Source organism: Megascapheus bottae, chromosome 4 (assembly GCF_031878675.1).
Source record: "Megascapheus bottae isolate mThoBot1 chromosome 4, mThoBot2.hap1, whole genome shotgun sequence".
Classification (NCBI taxonomy): Eukaryota; Metazoa; Chordata; class Mammalia; order Rodentia; family Geomyidae; genus Megascapheus; species Megascapheus bottae.
This window is the reverse complement of record NC_143512.1, coordinates 61010310-61031518: the sequence shown is the minus strand read 5'-3', so window position 1 is coordinate 61031518 and position 21209 is coordinate 61010310. Positions and strand designations below refer to the sequence as shown.

General features: G+C 37.2%; 1 protein-coding gene across 3 annotated transcripts in view; it reads left to right on the top strand.

The window, feature by feature from the left end:
• Ghr (growth hormone receptor) overlaps positions 1-21209 on the top strand; it is a 224989-nt gene that overhangs the window by 28028 nt on the left and 175752 nt on the right. For 2 of the 3 annotated variants that reach the window (XM_090331994.1, XM_090331993.1), the window contains exon 2: positions 4977-5097. The exons of the other annotated variant lie outside the window; for it this stretch is intronic. The gene's annotated coding sequence lies outside the window, so the exon portion shown is untranslated. The remainder of the gene's footprint in view (positions 1-4976; positions 5098-21209) is intronic. 3 annotated transcript variants of the gene reach the window in all.

Here is a 21209-nt window from a genome sequence, read left to right as displayed (position 1 = left end):
TAGTTTCATACTATAATTCTTGGAAGATTGTAATATTTATTTAACCTTTCCTTTATTTAATTTAGAATAAGATTACTATCATTTCTCCAAACATTTATGTAATAATGTTTCATTTACTTTTCTATTAAAAATTACTAAGATAAATATGAGTCCTGGTAAACGAGATATAATTTAATAAGCAGGAATTTCTTAGTTTAAAACTAACCAATACCTGCTACAAATGTGTATTGAGAAAGAAGTGGAATAGATAATCTTAATTATTTATTCAAAAACGCAGTGTCAAGGAAAATGATTTTATGCATTATTGGCCATATTTTCAACATATCAGAGTTAAATTATATCCCCAGAATATGAAAGATTGTGGAATTTTTATAATTATGTATTTGAGTCCTAAATTGACTAACAACATTTAAAAAAATAGGTTTTAGGTTTAGTCTGGTAATGCTTTTTATTACAGAAATTTTATTGTAGATACCAATAAGAAAATCTAGTTTTTCTGCAAAATTTCCAAATGAGATAGTCATACACCTCTTCAAAGACCCTTTAGCTATAATCTATAAATGTTGCTATAGAATCCTTAAGCCAGGAAATACATTAGAAATACCTCACTGGTGGGGCCGGGAGTTTAGCCTAGTGGTAGAGTGCTTGCCTAGCATGCATGAAAACCGGGGTTCGATTCCTCAGTACCACGTACATAGAAAAAACCCGGAAATGGTGCTGAGGCTCAAGTGGTAGAGCTCCAGCCTTGAGAAAGCCCAAGGACAGGGCCCAAGGATAGGGCCCTGAAAGGCAAGCCCAGGACTGGCAAAAAAACAAAAAAAAATACCTCACTGATTTTACCTAACCAAATAAAAAGTGTTCGTGGCCATCAGACTTCATTCTGCCAAATCTTAGACAGGCTAGGAATTCCTAATTAATATTTCACACATTAAATCTATCCACATCCATTTTTTTTAATATCCTCATTTTTTTTTTGCCAGTCCTGGGCTTGAGCTCAGGGCCTGAGCACTGTCCTTGGACTTTCTCAAGGCTAGAGCTCTACCACTTGAACCTCAGCACCACTTCTGGCTTTTTTCTATGTATGTGGTACCGAGGAATCGAACCCGGGTCTTCGTGCATGCTAGGCAAGCACTCTACCACTAGGCCAAACTCCCGGCCAATATCCTGACATTTTAATGGAAAAATCATATACCTTACATAATGTTATGATTTACAGTCACAGTGAAAGCGCACTAAGCATAGAGTTCATATATATATTCATATATATCTTAATTCCAAAATATGTATGTGAGTATTCCAGATGTAAAACATATCTGGTGCCAAGCTCTTCTGATAAGGAAATTCAACCTGTATTTGGTGCCAGGTCTTCTGCTATCTAATTTGCTTTCTTTTATTGTCTACTACCTGGTGAGGACTGAGCCTCAGATTTCGTCAATAATTTGCATGGGAATGGATGTTATGTTTGTTTGCTGCTTTCAGTGCCAGGGATATAATCATGAATAATCTTACTTTCTGACTTGCAAATGTTACCTTTGTCTCTTCCAATTCCAAGTGAGTATTCTTTTTCTTTATATGCTATACAGAACTGTAATTGTTTGACTTTTATGTTTGAAGTTTTAGAGCATTAGCTTTGGGGCCTTGTCATCAGAAACCCTGGTGTGACAGGCACAGAGGCACAGAGTGATGAGATCTGAAGGTGGTAGAGGATGGAAAGACCATGGATGGATCTAAGCAAAAGAGAAGAGAGAAACAGAGAACTAGTAGGAAGCAGCAGAAAGAGAGTCATTCTGTAGGTGTGCTTATGGACTAGAGGAAAGTGAGGAGCCAGGAAAATTCTAGCCATGTGACTTCAGTTTTGATAAGTATAAAAGGTGGTCAAAAAGAAGTATGACCAAAACTGGCATTAGAATCCTGGGAAAAGATAATATTCTTAACTATGAATGTCTGTCTGTGTGTGAATACACACAGACTCCCTCTTCCTCTCCGCCTTACACACACACACACACACACACACACACACACACACACACACACACACTCAACATGTACTAATGTCTGTCATTGCATCTTCTGATTTTCCCACAGTAGAAGTCACTAGGGTATAGTAATCCAAATGAGTGAATTAAACTCACTGTAATGGTACACTGGAATGGATTTATTTTCAAGAAAATTATGAATAAATAAAATAGAGTCTCCTTCAAGGAATTAGCTGTTTCCTCATGCCAACTGAGTAGCATCTTGAAAACAGAGAATGGGTCATCTATGTGCTATGTGTACTGGGGTTTCTGGGCCCTAAGTAGCAGAGTATATGGTTCTGTGAAGCTTTCAATTAGATATGATGAAAGCAATGGAGATGCTGGTGGGTAATGAGCATCCGAATCACAAGAAGGAGCAGAAGAGATAGGCCCAGGGACTGCTGACAAGGTGGAAAATCTAAAGCAGTAAATTTGGACAGAGTTAGATGTGGGTTTTTGCTTTGTTTTGTTTTTGTGTCACTCCTAGGGCTTGAACTCAGGGCTTGAAATCTTTGTTATGCAAGTCCAGTGCTCTTTCATTTGAGCTACTGTTTCCTTTCCAGCCTTTTGGTGATTAACTGGAGATAGGAGTCTCACAGACTTTCCTGTGTAGGGCTGGCTTTTGAATCCTCTGCCTCCTAAGCAGCTAGGATTACAGGTTTTATGAGCCAGCGCAGTTAGCTTTTCTTATTCTGAATGTGGTGATATGGAAGGGTAAATTCTTTTTTAAATGCTACTGTAAATGTCAAGCAAGGTAAGTTTCCAAATGAACTTTAAAATTCATAAAACAGAATTGTATTTATGACAAGGGGCTATTCCAGATAAATTTATTCCAGAAAGAAACTCTTCTTGCTCTGAAAAGAGCAATTAATTAGAAAACTTAATCCCAGATACACACTTTTATCACTATTGAGCAAATACATTCTCTCAGTCTTCATCGTGGCATGACAAAAGATAAAAAATGCTTTCTTCTAGTGTATACACAGTTGATAAGTGTGTGGGGCACAGGTGGGAATTTTGGGGGAAAGTTCTTGAGATAGAAATGTCAGTGTAATAGTCCCACTTTGCAGAATGAAGATCCACATTTCAACTTTTTTTTACTTCCAGAACATTAACACACACTGCATGAAGTTAGAGGAGGGAAGAGAAGGTCTTATAGTGGTGGGAGAGAAACCTGTTTATTATTTGTTCTTGGTGATTCCTTTGCTTCTTCAATGCATGTCTAAGCACCTAGCCTAGACAGATGCAACATAATGTCAAGAAGAAAGCAGACTTTGACACAGAGACCCAGGAACTCCCTGATCTTGACTCTCATGATGGCTCCACACTTGGACAAGTGAGACAAGGAGCCACCACAGCGAGAACAAGAAGTATGAACTGTGTTTCAGTTCTTGAGTTCAGGCTTTACCTAGGCTGTGACTTTATTGTCTAACTAACTGATTTTTTTTTACAATGTGAGTTACTTTTTAGGAAGTTTCAGAGATCTTCTGACTCAGTGGGGGCCAATATGTACTTTGTCTCTTAGAAAATGATGCCAAGAATTAGCCTATTTCAATTATATAATGGTCTCACTTCTTAACCGAGAGCAGGAAGGGATTCTGTGTGTATGCAAATAGCTCCATATAGATGGCATCCTTTCTTTAGAATCATGCCTTGTGATTGTTTACTCCTCTTTCTTCCTTCTTATCATTGAACACAACAGAAGAATATATCAGTTTTCCAACAGTGATAATCCAGATTAGTATTTGTATTTTCAATTGATTTGAGATTGCTCCAGGATCTCAGGGTAAGCGCCTGTCTCTCACAGCACCTTGCATATGTCATTACTGCTTCATTCAAGTGTGATTTGACTTTGATGGCTAAAAGGGCCAATGAATTCCTTTCCAAGGCAAATTTTCCAGCACAGATTTCTGAATTTAATAGAGTAGGTTTGCATAGCCTTTACCCCAGAATGAATGATCTTGCCTCCTATGAGATCCACTGAAAACCACAAATGTTCTCCTTAGGGCTCTGGCTCTATGCAATGCTGATGTGTTTCTTATTCAGCTTAAGGAATATTTGATTGTATTTCTATCTAAATTTGGAGTGAAAAAATACCACTCAGTGTTGCTACTTCTGTGCCTATTTTCCTTCCAATCTGCTTTTTCTTCTGTTTCTATGACACCATGTTGTTTTTGTTTTGTTTCATTTTTGTAGTCTTTGGGATGGAACCCAGGGTCTTGTGTACATTCCCAACCACTGAGACATGTCCCAGGCTCCATACTACATTCATGAAAAATTTATAGCTTTTATGAGCTGATTTTATAGCTAATTATTCTGGGGAAAAATCCATTCCAAGAGAATCCTTTAGAATAAGTAGAATGAGGGTATAGCCATCCCTTAAGGTCCATGAGGGATTATTTTCAGTAACCGTAGTGGTTACCAAAACCCATGGATACTCAAGTCATGTGTATGTGTGCGTGCGTGTGTGTGTGTGTGTGTGTGTGCGCGCGTGTGTGTGTGTGTGTGTGTGTGTGTGTGCGCGCGCATGTGCATATGCATGTGTATGCATCAGTTCTGGAACTTGAACTCAGAATATAGGTACTTTTTTACTCAAAAGTAGTGCTCTACCACATGAACCAAGATCCACTTCTGATTTTATTTTTTGGTAGCTAATTGGAGATAAGAGCCTTATGAGCTTTCCTGCCTAAGCTGGCTTTGAACCATGATTTTCAGATTTCAGCCTCCTGAGTAGAGAGAATTACAAGTATGTGCCACCAGCACTGCTATAGTATTTGCATATAATCTGTGCACATCCTCCTATACATTTTCAATGATCTCTAGTTTACTTATAATACTTAAATAGTTTACTTATAATAGTTTACTTATAACACTTAAGTAGATAGTTGTTAAAGTTTGTATGAAGAAATAGAAAAAAGACTATGCATGTTCTGAACATTTTCCCCCATATTTTCAATGCAGAGTTGGTTGAATCTGGTGATGTGGAACCTGCAGATATGGAGAACAGGCTGTATTGCATGTGGGAAAATACTGAACGCCAGCAGTCCTAGAGTGTGTATGTAGAGAATCTAGGACCATCATAGTAAGTGCTCAGAGCCTTCCTATTTGTGAGGGTCTACTGTAAACTGTTGTGTCTTTCTGTTCCAATCTCACTTGCATCAGTGCTTAGATCTAGAGTAGCCTATACTGTGATTTTTAAACTTTTTATTTAGGAAATGTGTTTTGCCTTTCCTCTCAGATTCTAGTGTAGTATTTTTTGACTTGTTGTTGTTATGGCAGTAGGTCAACTGGCTCTCATGGTCCTTCACATTTTGAATAAATACTTTCAACAGTTGTAGCTGGAAGGAATCCAAATCAATTCAAGTATTTGCATTCACCCTGCTCAAGACTCTGTCTCTTGAGTGATGTTTTCCTTTGGTTAGTAACTTTAAAAATAAATTTGATGCAGAAGGAAGAGCAACTGATAAATGAGTGGAAAAGTCAAGCTTTTCATGTGCTAAAAAAACTCAGCAGTAATGTAATGAATGTACTTGATAATCTTCCTTTTACATTCCTTCCTTCCTTAAATATATGGTATCACAGTATGTGATACCAAGAGTATCAAGGTAGAGTGGATAAGCACACAAGTAAAAGTCAGACTGGTGTAGGTCAGATCCCAGCTCTATTAATTGCCAGCTGTATAATCCTACATAAATCAGGGGTTATCCTTTTTATGCCACCATTTGGTTTCCCTGAGGATTAAATGAATTCATGTCTATTCAGGCCCAGAATTGTGCCAACTGAATAACAAGGACTTCGTGTTTCTGTTAAATACATGAAGCACTAGAATTGTTCATATGGATAAACAAGAGTCTTGAGAGGCTTAAACTTTTTTTTAAGTAAAAACTCCATAAGGACCCAATACTCTTAAATTACAGAAATACTTTTCTGTTTCCTAAGATACCATGTGGACATTAGGCAGAATCTGAGGAAGACACTGACTTTAGGTTGACAAATTTGGCAACAGGTCAGAAGATGATAATTATGGGATTTCATTCTTTAAACATCAACTGGAAGATGATCATTTTAACATTCTGTCTACTTCTGGAGACATGTGATATTCTCTGCTTGGAGATCTTGGCTTATAGAATGTTCTGGTTTTCAATATAATTTACCATGAGCTCAGTTTGAGCCAAAGATTTGATACAGCTGCCCCCAAAAGCTCACTCAGTTGTGGATTGTATAAATGTTATTGCACAAACAAAAATATATGGAACAAATGTTTATAGTTAGGACACATGTAGGTTGTTGGCTTCGGGTCTATGTGAAATATTTCAAGAGGGGCATAGACCAATTAGAAAGCATTGAGAAAGGAAGGATAGGGTAAGGACAAGAAATCATGCCAAATAGCAGGGGAAAATGAGATTCCAAAGTGGAACAGGTATGTTAATTCATAGTAGTTTGAAAGGTTGTAGTAAGTAAACGATACGATTGACTTCTTCCAGGCCAAAAGAGGAGGGTAAAAGAGTAAGTGGGCAAATAGAAGGAAATATTTTTAAACATTAGGATCAATTTCCAAAGAGATAACTTGCTGCTTGGAGGAGGAGCTGCTTTTGAATGAACACATTTATCTGAGGTCATCCCAACGAGATTATGCACTCTGGAGGCACAACTACATGACCGTTGAGGTTCCTTATGATCTAAGATTCCGTTATGCTGCTTGCACTAAATAGTAGTCAAAGGCAAGATATGATTAGAGATTGAATGGCTTATTACACCATTCAGCATGAAGAAGCTGCTGAGTCTAAGAATAACTCTAAACAGCAGAGGGACGAATGCCTCAAAGGTATTTTTCTCCATAGATGGATAGAAGATTTTTTTTCACTTTAGGTGATCGTCATGGAGCATAATCCAAGCTTCCCTCATTGGTCGAATACACAGTGATTGGTAGAATAGCACAAGGAATAACAGGACTTTCATAGTGATGCCTTATTCTTAGGAAAAACTCAGAAAAGTTGGTGAGTAAATAAGAAATATCTATTGAAATGTGTTCCATATATTCATATGATGTATTTGGATCGAATTTACCCCTTGTGAATGCTTTTTTCCTTGTCAATCTTAAATGAGCTTCATTCTATTTACATTTGAAGTTGTATAAGATGCCTCTGTAAAAGGGACTGCAAATACATCAGTATGTCCTTATCAATGGAGGATATTTTCTAGTGGGTGTGGGAGACATTGTATATCACTAGATCCTGTAACTTAATCTGTTTCCAATCTTACCAACTAGTTTTCGTGCACTGTGGCCATAGCTTTTACAGTTTGAGTTTTGGTGGCAAAACTAGCATGGATTTATTTTTTTCTTTTTCTCTCCAATTTCATTGATTTGTTCTTAACATGTCTTAGCAACACCAGGATACAATTTTTCCCTTTCCTTAATTTGAGAACATTCATATTTTCATTTAAAAAACACTTTGCAAGTTTTGTTTGGAATATTGAAATTTCAAGCATCTAAACTTATGTTTAAGGACCGTTATTAGTAAAATAAGAATGATTTGAGCACAAACACTGTGAACATGGTATAATAGGCAGTTTGATAGCTGAGATGATTATCACATGACTGAGGGACAGGAAGTATACCTAGCTCACATGCAACTGGCCAAAAGGACAAATTAGTATGATGTAATATTTCATCTGGGAATTTGGCAAAATCTTAAAATTATAATTTATTTTTTAAATGTTTAAATTTTATTTCTATAATTTTCCATCTAATATTTTTGCATAGGTAACCAAAACCTCAGATAATGGGATCTTCTACAGCCCTCAAAGCTGGCATCTAATAGGCCAGTGAGTTTTAAAAGTTATTTTATTGTTATTCTTAAATAGTTGAACAAAAAGATTATAGTCCCATAGGTCAGTTTATAAGTACAATGCTTCTTGCACAGATCTACTTCTTCTTTATTCTGCCACATTTTTCCCCTTCTACCTCCCCTACTCTCAAGTTAGATTGTTCATTTTTTACACAATGTATATAATGTACATTAATATAACAGCTACATTTGCACCTGAGTGGAAGCACAATGAAAGTTCCTGTTTGAAATTCAAAACAAAAGAAGAGGAAATTAAGGAAGAAGTGGATTTTGGCTATTAAGAACCTAATGAAGAGATATATTTTAATAATATATGCTGTGCAAAATATAGAATACTCTAGACAAGATAATTGGAGTAGTTTTTGATGATCAAAACCTTAGTTTTTGGTGGAATATTTTATATCTTTTTCTTCCTTATTTTCTTCTTTTTCTCTTTAATAGTCCAGTACTTTTCTAAGATGTTTTTGCATTGACTTTAGCTATATCTTCTTTTAAACAAATAAGTCTTTTCTGGTAAAGGGGAACCAGTAAAGTGTGCTCCATTTATTAATGATGGTAGCAGGGACACAGTAGGTTTGTCTTGCTACTGTAGAAGCTGAAGACTCAGACCTCTTCCTTGAACAGGCCCAGTCCAAGGTCCTGGGATGACTTCTCACAATGCCATGTCGTAGACAATATCTTTGTAAAATTGCAACATCCTGTGTATTTCTTATTTTATCTTATTATAAGGGTCACTCAAAGGGATTATAGCATAAAGTAATGAGTACATTTCTTGTAGAACGTTTTTTCTCCCACTTTCCCTCCCCCCACTCCCTCCCCCCCAGTTGTATCACTGTTGCATTGCTTCACACTTTATCCTTTGTCTCACCATTTTGTTATTACCCTTCCCTTCCTCAAATCACATAAACATATATACAAGATACAGGGTACCAAAGTAAAAGACAGTGACAACAGGAAATAAAACAAAAAATAAGAGAGACAGACAGGAAAGAAACTGAAAGAGAGAGAGAGAGAGAGAGAGAGAGAGAGAGAGAGAGAGAGAGGAGGGAGGGAGGGAGGGAGGGAGGGAGGGAGGGAGGGAGGGAGGGAGGGAGGGAGGGGGAGAAAGAGAGAGAGGAAATAAATTCACACGGAACATTAAAAAAAACCTTCTTGTTTCTAAATCTTGGAGTTCATTTTAATTAGCATCATTTTATATGGCCATATGTACATAGCTACTGAGTATTGGTCTGCCAGTATTATCCTAGACATATGCTAATTATTACAAATGAGGGAAACAATGGAGCCTATGTTTCTTTGGTCTGGCTTACTTCACTTAATATGATTTTTCCCAAGTCTTTCCATTTCTTTACGAATGGGGCAATGCCATTCTTTCTGATGAAAGCACAGAATTCCATGGTATATATACCACATTTTCTTGATCCATTTATCTACTGAGGGGCATCAAGGTTGGTTCCATATCTTATCTATGGTAAATAATGCTGCAGTGAACATAATTGTGCTGGTAGCTTTAGTGTGATTTAGTTTGTGATCATTGGGTAAATACCCAGGAGTGGGATTCCTGGGTCATAAGGAAGCTCTATATTCAGTCTTTTGAAGATCTTCCATATTGCTTTCCAGAGTGGTTGAATCAGTTTACATTCCCACCGAGTAGTTGTGATTCCTTTTGACTACAGCCCTGTCAGCATCTGTTTTTGTGCATTTTCTTGATAATGGTCATTCTAACTGGGATGAGGTGGAATCTCAATGTAGTTTTGATTTGTATTTCGTTTATGGCCAGAGATATTGAGCATTTCTTCATGTGTCTACTGGCAGTTTTTATTTCTTCTCCAGAGGAGTCTCTTTTTAATATTTTTTGCCAGTCCCAGGGCTTAAGCTCAGGGCCTAAGCACTATACTTAGGCTTTTTCAAGGCTAGAGCTCTACCACTTGAGTCATAGCACCACTTCTGCCTTTTCTGTGTATGTGGTACTGAGGAATCAAACCCAGGGCTTCGTGCATGCTAGGTGAGCATGCTACCACTCTAGGCCCTCTCTTTCAAATTCTTTAGCCCACTTATAAATGGGGTGGTTGTATCTTTGAGGATTTTGGGGGGGGTTAATTTTTTGAGCTCTTGGTATATTTTAAATATGAGGCCCTTGTCTATTGGATGGCTAGTGAAGATTCTCTCCCAAACTATGGCTTTCTATCTGTCTTGCTAGCTGTGTCCCTTGACATGCAGAAGCTCTGCAGTTTAGTGTGATCCCCTTTTTGCAGATATTGTGTATTTCAACCACAATTCTCAGTTAAGGTCATTGCTTCCTTCCAATTCAATTTTCTTTCTTTTGGCCTTAAAATAGCTAAAAGTGTTTTATATTTGTAGTTTCTTCCCCCTTGCCTACAGTTCAGATTCTGTAAGTATGGATCTCCCCTGATTGTAGGACTGGCAGAGGTAACAAATGAGAAGACCCTACCTAGCAGAATCCAAAGCTCACTGTTGGGATGCATCCAATACCTTGCAATTCATATTCCTACCTCTATTTGCCAGTGGAGAAACAATGTGCTTTTTTGTCTCTAGGATCTATTTTTAAAACATCTTCATTTCTTCACAGCGCAGTCTCACATATTAAGAAAATAAATTAGTTAAAATGATTTTTAAATCATGCATCTCTTTTCTGCCAGTTCTTAAAAAACAATGCAAGTTGATGACGTGTTAAATAACAAAAGTAGTGACAAGACGCTGCAACTGCAGGAAAAAAAAGGAATTTAAAACTGTGCCGTAACAAGGTTGAGAAGCTATCTTTCTCTACTTTCTGATCCCACAAATGTTAGATCTAGACCTTCATGTAATAGTATCAAAAATGAAATAGACTTATCTTTGCTTCCATAAATCAAAGGAGTTGAAGGGCAACTTTAAAGTTCTTGTCATAGCTAGAGGTTAAAAAGCTGATGTCCAATAACAGTACTAGATGGCATGGATACATGGATGGCATGGATACATGGAGAGGCTGAAGGGGCAGTCTACATAGGGACGCTAACATGAAAGGGCTGTGGGTCACCAAAGCCTTAAAATCTATTTCCCGTAGCTGTGAGTTAGTCTAGTTGTTTTGCATCTCTTGATCAACATTCTCACTGATATAAACAAGAAGATGATGCTTATTCTGTAGGATGACAATGACAAAAGTATTGACATAATGTATGTGATTTTTTTTTGCCAGTCCTGGGCTTGAGCTCAGGGCCTGAGCACTGTCCTTGGACTTTCTCAAGGCTAGTACTCTACCACTTGAGCCTCAGCACCACTTCTGGGCATTTTGCTACGTATGTGGGGTACCGAGGAATCGAACCCTGGTCTTCGTGAATGCTAAGCAAGCATTCTACCACTAGGCCAAACTCCCTGCCCAATGTATGTGATTTTTATTTGCATATGATGTTGACATGATAAAATTTTTAAACAAATTGAATTTCAACAATTTAGTTTGCTTTTGTGTCTATGATAGTGGAAACCTATTTTATTTGGTTCTCAAATTTTTCTTTTTAAAACTTCACAGAGAAATATAAAATAAAAGAATTTTCAACCACTTTTTATAGAATTTAAAGAAGTGTAAAGAAAAAGTAATTTAAAATAAATATATATATATATTTAAAAATATTTCACATAGTTTGATGGCTCATGACCGTAATTCTAGCTACTCAGACAGACAATATCATGATTCCAGGCCTGCTTGGACAAAAATGTTTCAAGATTCCATCTCAATGGACAGTTGAGTGTTATGACACATGTCTGTCATTCAGCTACATGGGATACAGAGATGCAGAAAATCAAAACTGCACACAAGCCATGGCCGGCCCACCCCTCCAAAAAGAACAAAGTTTGCAAGAGTATATCTAAGTAGCAAATGATAGGCGTGATGGCATATCTCTGCCCTTCCATTCATGGCAGGGAGCATAAAGAGAAAGATTATGATACAGGTAGCTAAGCAAATTTTCAGTGTGCAAAAATATTACTATCCCTACTGGGGGATAATATAATCAGTCTGATGTTTAGACCTGGAAAAGTGAAATCACATGCAAGTGAAAAAGTCTGCTTTCTCTTCCCGAAATACAAAGCCTGCAGCTCCTTTCTCTTAAGCATAACCTTTCTGCCCTGTAGAGCATAGAACTGCTTTTAAATTCAGGACGACAGCTGATTTCTGTTCACACAGGTCCTCTGAGACATGACCCAATACAGGAAGAGGGTGCTTAACCAGGGCTCTTTGCCAGAGATTCAATATATGAATTTTACCATGAGAATAAACAGTTGGCCCACTTCTACAAGGTTAATCAAAAATTTATGGTAGTGTGTTCTTTCCTGTGATAGAATCAATCTGAATTCTGGCCTCCATTCAGCAGTATTTTTCAGAGGCAAACAACCTTACTAAGTGGGCCCAGAAATACTCTAATCTCCCTGTCAAGAGTATGATAAAGAGAAGAGATGGACGCACTTTTCAGAAATTATGTTCCTCAATCCTGAATCTTTCACTTTATGTCCAATTGGGAAGTATTGAGAGAGGCTTTCAGGTCAAGCCTGAAACTTACGAGCTATTGAAAAATGAAAAACGAGATCACTAACATCAGTTATTAAATCCACATTATGAAACTTGCACACTGTTTTTCAGGAGATTTGCAGAAAATTGTTTGAAAAATTGATCTTGGGCTAAGAGAACTTATCTCCTCCTGTGGTCTAGATCCTTTCTATTCCCTAGGACTCAGCATTTCTTTCCTCTCTTCCTCTATGGTCTACCATTGGTGAGTTTTGCCTCACCCTTTTTGTTATAGGTTACTTCATCTTTACTTAGGAAGACTTTCTATTTCTCCTCTTTGGAATCAGTTACTAATTCCTCCCTCTTCGCTAAGGATCAGTACCATCATGAAAGCCTTTATTATAATATGCACCTGGGATGGTAATTTAAGTTCTTTGTTTTCTTTCCGTCCCTTGTTTGAATAAATGAATTCTGGATCAACCTTTATAGGTGAGTAAAAGCAATCTGAAGTTTAATAACTTGTCTAGGACCACACAATTAATTAGAAGTTATGTACATTAGTGCAATGTTTATGTTTTTTTCCACTAGTCATCTTCACACAACCTTTTTCTTCATTAGGTGATTATATTATGACTTTACTATACACTGAAGTTTGAGCAGCACTAATCTAAATTTCAGTCAAAACAGCATACCAGATCAACTGCTGAAAATAAGAGGATGCTGTCAAAACTTCAGAGTAGATTTATAGTGGTTGCCAGAGGAATGTAGAATGAAGGAAAAATAATGGAGGCCTAGTACCACATGGAGTTATTTAGCATAGCTTCTTAATTCTAAGTTCTTTTGTGATCTGCCTTCTAATTTCTATGCACAATAACATGTTTAATGGAAAAGTATAGCTGAATATGAGCCTCAGATGATGAGTCTATAATAATTTAGGGATAGTCTGTGTATGTAATAATTTAACAGAAATTAGAAGCAATGCATATTTTTATTGTATCTCATTTCATCTATTCAGGGCCTTGTTTCAGTATTCAGCCTATTTATCTCTGCATCTTTTTTATTGTAATGTATAGAGGGGTTACAGTTATATTCACCAGATATTGGTGCATTACTTCTTACACATCGATACCCCTCTCATGTTTTTGTCTCCATTCCCTTCCCCCACCCCCTCCCAATCATCTTGTTTTCCCCCTTCCCTTCCCTATTTCAAATAAACAAATACATGTATAAACAATATGCCAGGTAACAAAGTCAGATACTGTAACAATATGAGATTAACCAAAGGGCAAAAAAAGAGAAGAAAAATATCATAGTACATTAAGAAAAATAATCACAAAAGATATAGCTCTTGTTTCCATATCTTAGAGATCCTTTCATTTAGCATCATCCTATATGGCCTTATGTATCTAGGTTTTGTGCTACTGTAATCTTCTGGTAGGGGAGTCCTAGGTGTGTACTAATTATCACAAATGAGGGAAACCATTGAGCCCATGTTCCTTTAGGTCTGGCTTACTTCACTTAATATGATTTTTTCTAAGTCTTTCCATTTCTCACAAATGGGGTGATGTCATTCTTTCTGATGGCAGCATACAATTCTGTTATGTATAAGTACCACATCTTCTTGATCCAATCATCTACTGAGTGGCATCTGGGTTGGTTCCATATCTTTGTAATGGTAAATAGTGCTGCAATGAACATCGTTGTGCCAGTGGATTTAGTATGTCCTTGTTTTTGGACGAGTGGGTAAATGCCAAGTAGTAGAATTGCTGGGTCATAGAGGAGCTCTATGCTTAGTCTTTTGATGAACTGCCATACTGCTTTCCATAGTGGTTGAATGAGTTTGCCCTCCCACCAACAGTGTAGTAGTGATCCCTCCTGGCCACATCCTCTCCAGCATCTGTTGTTATTAGATTTCTTGATCATGGCCATTCTAACTGGAGTGAGGTGAAATCTCAGAGTTGTTTTGATTTGCATTTCTTTTATGGCCAGAGATGTCAAACATTTCTTCATGTGTCTGTATGCCATTCTTATTTCTTCTTCAGAGAAGACTCTCTTTAGTCCTTGACCCATCTTTTAATGGGATGTTGTTTCTTTGAAGATTAGTTTGGGAGAGATTCATTTTTTTAGCTATAGATATATTTTAGGTATGAGGTCTTGGTGTATTGTTAGTGAAAATCTTTTCCCACTCTGTAGGCTTTCTATTTAACTTGCTAGCTATGTCCTTTGCATACAGAAGCTCTGCAGTTTAATGCAGCCCCATTTGTCCTAACTTTCTTTAATTTGTTGTGTTTCTGGGTCTTTATTAATAAAGTTTGAAATATGATGACATAAAAATCAATGTTAATAAAATATTTTAAAAAATGTAAGTTTCAACCTTTGCCAAGGAAACCTAGTGTGTCTCCTATTCCTTCTTGTAAAGGTTTCAGGGTATATTTCTGCATCTTTTATAACAGTCATGCTGTTCTCTATATTTTTCTCCTACTTGCTAACACAACTGCTCTTTTCTCGGTGTACTGAAGTACACCTAATGATTGTAAACAAGATTGATTTCTGTAAGATTATCTGAGGTGAGTAAATGATTTTGGTTGGGTTTAGTCCAGAATCGTGGACTTCTAAACTGTTCTTTTCATTACTATGTATGCAAGTAGTATATTCCTATTTCCTGTCTCCCTATGTTTTATCTGATCTTTGTTGTCATTTCTCAATTGCGTTTTGAATTGGCAGCATTTGTATGTATTAGTCGAGAAGACTCACCAAAAATTCACTGTGTATAATACAAGAGTATTTAGTCCATGTGTTTCTAAAGTAAGATTGTGGAGAGTAAGAACTTTTAAGATGCTCATCTAGAGACTTCCCAGTCAGCCAAACACATGTGTAGTTGACACAAAGTAGTGATCAGAGTCTTCATCACCACTGTTAACATCTGAATATAGCTTATTATGAACCAAATATTTTTGTGAAGTATTCCATATACTCTTCACAACAACTGTGTACAATGCAGTTGTTATTCCCAAGGCTAAGAAAACTGCCCAGTTCATCAAGTTACCACAGGATAAAGCTTGAGTCTACCCAATGTCAGTTCATAAACTCATTCAATTACTCCATGTTTCTCAATGATGACACTTGCACCTGTTTCATCCATTCTTTGCCATGTGCCATTTTGCCTCTTTAACTCTGTTTCTCTACTCCTCACATCCTGTCACTCTCCATTCTACTTTGCCACCTGCTTCTTCCCAGTGTTATTTTTTCTGTCCTAGCCTGTCCCTTCAGGGCACTCTCATCAATTTTTCATTTATCTTTCGCTTTTTTTTCTTTCTTTCCTTTTTACTCCTTATTTATCTTTTGAAAGCTGGATTTAAGTTTGATAGTGTATTCTCCAACTCTTAGGAATGATCATAAGTATAATAAAAAAAGAAAATACAGAATTGAAATAAAGACGAATCTCATTGCCATCTCTGTTAGAGTCTCTCTCTCCTTCTGTCTCCCCCACCCACACCCACCCCCCCCCCACACAAACTTTCTTTATACATAGATTGCCTCTCTCTCTGTGTGTCTTTCTCTTTTTTTCTCTCTCTCTCTCTCCCCACTCCCAACACACACACACACACACACACACACACACACATACTTGCTTTATACTTAGGTTGCAATTAAAAAAATTGTGTGTGGTGTTATGGATTGTAATGCATCTTAGAAACAAGCCTCTGCAATGGAGCTACTTCTTGGTTCCCAGCCTCTAAGTTAGTATCATGTAAATGTACTAATAAACTTACTATTTTGCTTCCTTTCTTTTGTTCTATTGTGTAAAAGCTTCATATCATTGTGAATTGATATGAATTATCACTGGAATTCATAAGCCTGGATGTCTGGACAGAGGCATATTGCTTTCCCTTCAGTTTTAAAAGTTGTAACCATGAATCCTTCCAAATAAAACATTTAAAGTAGGGTAAAGTAAGAAAAAAATATTTGGGAGAGTATTGGGTATAGTCAGCTGAATAAACTGCCCTTTCCATTTAGTTTTGGACTGTGAACCTCATTTAAATAACTTTCTCTTTTTTCTTTCTAAAGAGAAGACAAGACAAATGATTATGATACATTATAAAGGAAAATATAGCAGGAATATTTTTGTTACGAAAGTTTTTTCTTAAAAGAAGAAAAGAAAAACCAGTAATAAAGCCAGGTACCTATGGCTCACACCTCTTAATCCTAGCTATTCAAGAGAATTGAGATCTGAGGACCATGCTTCAAAACCAGCTCAGATAGGAAATTCCATGGGATTCTTGCCTTTAATCACTATCAAAAGGTAGGAATGGAGCTCTGGCTCAAGTAGTATAATGCCAAAGCTTGAGAAAAGATGCTGGGGGACAGCACCAAGGCCCTGAGTACAAGCCCCAGTATGGACACACACACACACACACACACACACACACACACACACACACACACACACATGCATGCATGCACGCACACAAAGTAGCAAACATGGGTAAATTTGATCAAAGTATGTCATATGCATGTATGCCAATATCACAATGAAACCCCTAACTACTAAACAACTAACTACTACATTTAATGTTAAAGCACATATTCTCATGTAATAAACTATATAAATCAAGTAGGTATTTGCATCTGACCAGTAGAACTTGGAAGAGCACATATGAAATGGAGCTTTTAGCGTATGGAATGGTTTTAATTACTGGATGGGCTGTGGGTAGGTTTTAATTACTGAGCTATTTTCAGAGCTCCAGCACTACTCATTGAAGGAATAAAAGTTAGAATGCTACCCAAGACCACATGGACCCTCACAAATAGGATCATTGCATTCTGGTACCCAGTATTGTCGATGGAGAGATCTTACTGATACCTTCAGATTGTACGAGGTAGCCCTGACATAGAAATTTGAGCTATTTTGGTAGTACCATGTTGTCCAGCCAAATCTAACTGATAATACTTGCATTTGTGAAAGCTGTGCCAAACCTCATAAGTATATGTCACTTTAGAAAATGAAAGCTCAATACTATACAATCAAGAGATCCATTCTCCATAGATATAGCTGCCCTAGAAAACAATGGTCTTGGCCCCTAACCTGGCCCTCAAATTCTGCCAGGCTTTCTGGACTCAAATTCCTATGACAATTTTTATTTTAGAATACTACTGTCTACCTCTGTCTCTGTCTCTCTAGCTTGTTTTTTTTCTTTCAAGTAAATTCTGTCCTTCTTGTGCCTTACACTATGTTGGGTCACAGCTTCTCATTGAATAGATTAAGAAAAAATAACCGTAAACATATTTGCTGAAACGTATGTTGGGTCTATAAGGCACTGATCTACCACAGCTGTACCACAGAGACTAGTTTTCTGTGTTAAGTAGTCAGAAAATTTAATTTTTTTCGACTGCTAAAGGGAAAATGGGGGCTTTAGTTTTGAAGGCAGCCTAGCACTTGAAGAAAAACTCATAAATCTTACTTGGAACAAAAATGGAAGCTCACTTTGGACGCTGCACATGACAGTGCCAGCTGTTGTCATGGTATCCACTGAGGATTAATTCTAGGCCAAGTAAGTTCATCTGATGAACAGAACGAGTCATGGAGGTAACACTGGTGTTGTGCTCTGACATGGTGAGTAGTGGGAGATCTGGGAAATTGAACACTAGATCAGCATTCATGTGGATTATTCACTTTGTGGATGATCTGCACAACATTTCAACACAAATTTGCCTTCTCTGCCTTGTGGCCCTTTCTCCTAATCCAGTATACTCAAGAAATGATGAGACAGTGGACAAAGGGCAAACCAATGCCGCAGCTGTACTCACAAAACAACATGCTAGAAATGAACTTTACAACTTGAGTGCAGGGATTAGGAGGGAGGGGAAAGCGGGAGAAAACAAGAAAGGGGGTAACAATGTTCGACTCACTATCTTACACATATAACTGTAACCCCTCTGTCCATCACCTTGACAATAAAATTAAGTCGCAAAAAAGAAATGCAATATCACTTTAACGCACACTTTTCATTAATATTTACTAAATGCTTATAGAAAACAGATTGGGGACAAAGATAAGTTAAAGATATAGGCCTAAGTCTGAAGAGTTTGCGTGCAGCATAATGAAAAAGGTATGGTTTTCAGAAGCCTGTTGAATTATTAGTGAGTCCAATTTCAAATTCTAGTCCCACTGGGATATGGCTTGGCCCATCAGACAAATTTTCTGGCACTCCGCTTCTGTTTACACAAGATCTAGATAATAATACAGTGCTAAATAACTTTGGAAATGATTCCAGGGCACCTGCAATGGTATATGGTAGCTGTTTTTATACAACACAAGGCATTCTTATTCTCATATGCTCTATGAAGCAGAATGTTAACTGAACAGTACAGTCAGAAACCCATGAGAAAGGCATCAGTCCAAGGGGTGGGCTGGAGCTAAGGCAAGGCATGGGGCTGGTTTCTAATTAGGAAGGCAGAGAGAAAGAGAGAGAGAACATTCCAGAAGCAGGTGCGAGTCCCACCAAGGCATTAAGGATAGGAATGCATGTGACATTTTCAAGGCAAGACTGGGTATAGTGACTCTGAGCAACAAGCAGAGAGGTATTCATAGGGGAGGGATAGTGGTTGGAGGAAGAGACCCATTACAAGGCCTCCCTCAGCTCCCTTCCGCATCACATCTTGTTGAGGAATTTCTCACTTTTCTTTATACTCTGTTTCTGTAAGCAACTTTAATGCCAAAAAGCAAAACAAAATTGATTTTATGTCATTTGCATAGACTATTTTGTTCTTCAAACTATTAGATGGTTGGTTCTTTAACTCCCATTTCCTGGATAGGGAAAAGTAGCTGTTTCTCTTTTTTGTTTTTCTATTCCTCCCTACCTCATCCTGGTTTGCTAAAACAATCAATCCTTGCAAAAACTTTTTTTTAAGGTAAACTACTAGATGGTGACCCAGGATTAATCAACAAAGGCCCATTGAGTTTAAAAGATTAGAACATCTAAATGTTGGACAATGGTAGGAAAAAAAAGAATTAGGGGCTAATATTGAGAAAAGGGAGCATTCCGATGGTATAAAATATAGTGATAGAAATAAAAAATAAAGAACTGTATATTATTCAAGTTAAAGCCATATAAGAATAATATTGGTGAATGTAGCCATTGTATCTGATGATGTGCATGATTAAAAGTTGACTGGGATCTGTTTCCGTGGCTGGATTTTCTTGACAACTGGAAGATGCTAAAGGGGTTTTTCCATGGGCAGCCTGTGGTTTTCTGCTCCACAGCAGTAATTGAAGTGAATTCCTGGAGGAGGCAACATGGTGAATGGGGCTGTGGTTCAGCTTGATGTAAGGTTATGTTTTCATGTAGAAGGTGGTTGTTTTAAAACATAATTAATCAATGGTAAATTAGGAACTAATACTGGCAAATGTTCATAATTAAGATTTTCTTTCTACTGCTAATTTGGAAAGCCACTTTGGAAAACTGAATTTGCAATCATGAAATATTATTATATGGGCACATTTTGGTATCACTGTTTAAGAACACTGCTAAGAGACAGCTTTATGACTGGAGAAAATGGAAAAAACACATTTTTATGAGCATTCAAATTCAAGATAAGGGAACCCAAACCTTTGTTGCCTGGATAAAGGCTTTGGGAGTTAAAATGGGTTTTGGCAAACAACAGGCAAAAAAAATCTTAAAACACAGATAAGTCTGAAAGTATTTAAAGAGTGGAGACATCAAAAAATGTAAAAAAATAGTTCAGATCATCACAAGTAAAGCAACTGAATGTGTAATGGGAAATCAGAATTCCTGCTGACAAGAAAAAGTCGTATTACCCATGTGATGTGCCTTTATTTGGCACATTAGAGAAAAAATAGAAAATGGCATTTTCATGGGTTCAGCCTCCCAGTAGATGAAGGATGTGGGCGTTTCGTGGTTTCAATGATTCTGTAGGTGGAAAACAATCTTTGCTGCCAAGTGTGTCACTGGGGTTGAGGAGACAGAGGACTGAATGTGCTAAGTGAGAATGAACCCTAAGCATAAAGCCAGCCTTCAGTGTTCCCTGGTGGTAGAGTGCTTGCCTAGTATGCACGAAGTCCTGGGTTTGATTCCTCAGTACCGCATACACAGAAAAAGCCAGAAGTGGCCTTGTGGCTTAAGTGGTAGAGTGCTAGCCTTGAGAAAGCGCAAGGATAGTGCCCATGCCCGGAATTCAAGCCCCAGGACTGGCAAATAAATAAACAGCTAAACAAATAAATAAAGCCAGCTTTTTTTTTTTACAAAATGTTAAAGTAAAAAATTAATAAATAAAGAATATACTTTAAAATTTCATACTTTCAAGTTTTATGCTTTAAAACTATCAAATATTTATTTGAAATTATTCCTCCCTCCCCCAGTATTTTAAAAACTAAGAAAATTATTCCGTATTTAAACATTTTCAAGATGACTGTCCATCGTGCATGCATTCTCTGTTGTTCATAGACAGTGATAGCAGAAAATAAAAGTCAACTTGTATGGTCTGTTAATGGTTACACATTTAGAGCCAAAGAATTATTTTTAAGTTACTATATTTTAAAGTGTATGCCTAATTGCCAGTTTTACATATATTTTACAACCATATTGAGATGAATATATTTCCTCATGCTTCTGTTTTCAAAACAGAATCGATTAATAAAATAAAACTAAGATGGATATATTTTCCTTATCTTGCCTCCCCTACAGTCAGGCTGGGAGCCCTTCAGTGATTTGACTGAGATAGATCTTGGGTCAAATATAGCTTTACTTAATCAACAGAGGGAAGACATTTCAGAAATTGACACAGCTCTTGAAAGGCAAACAAATGAAGAATCTTAAAGTGTGGGAT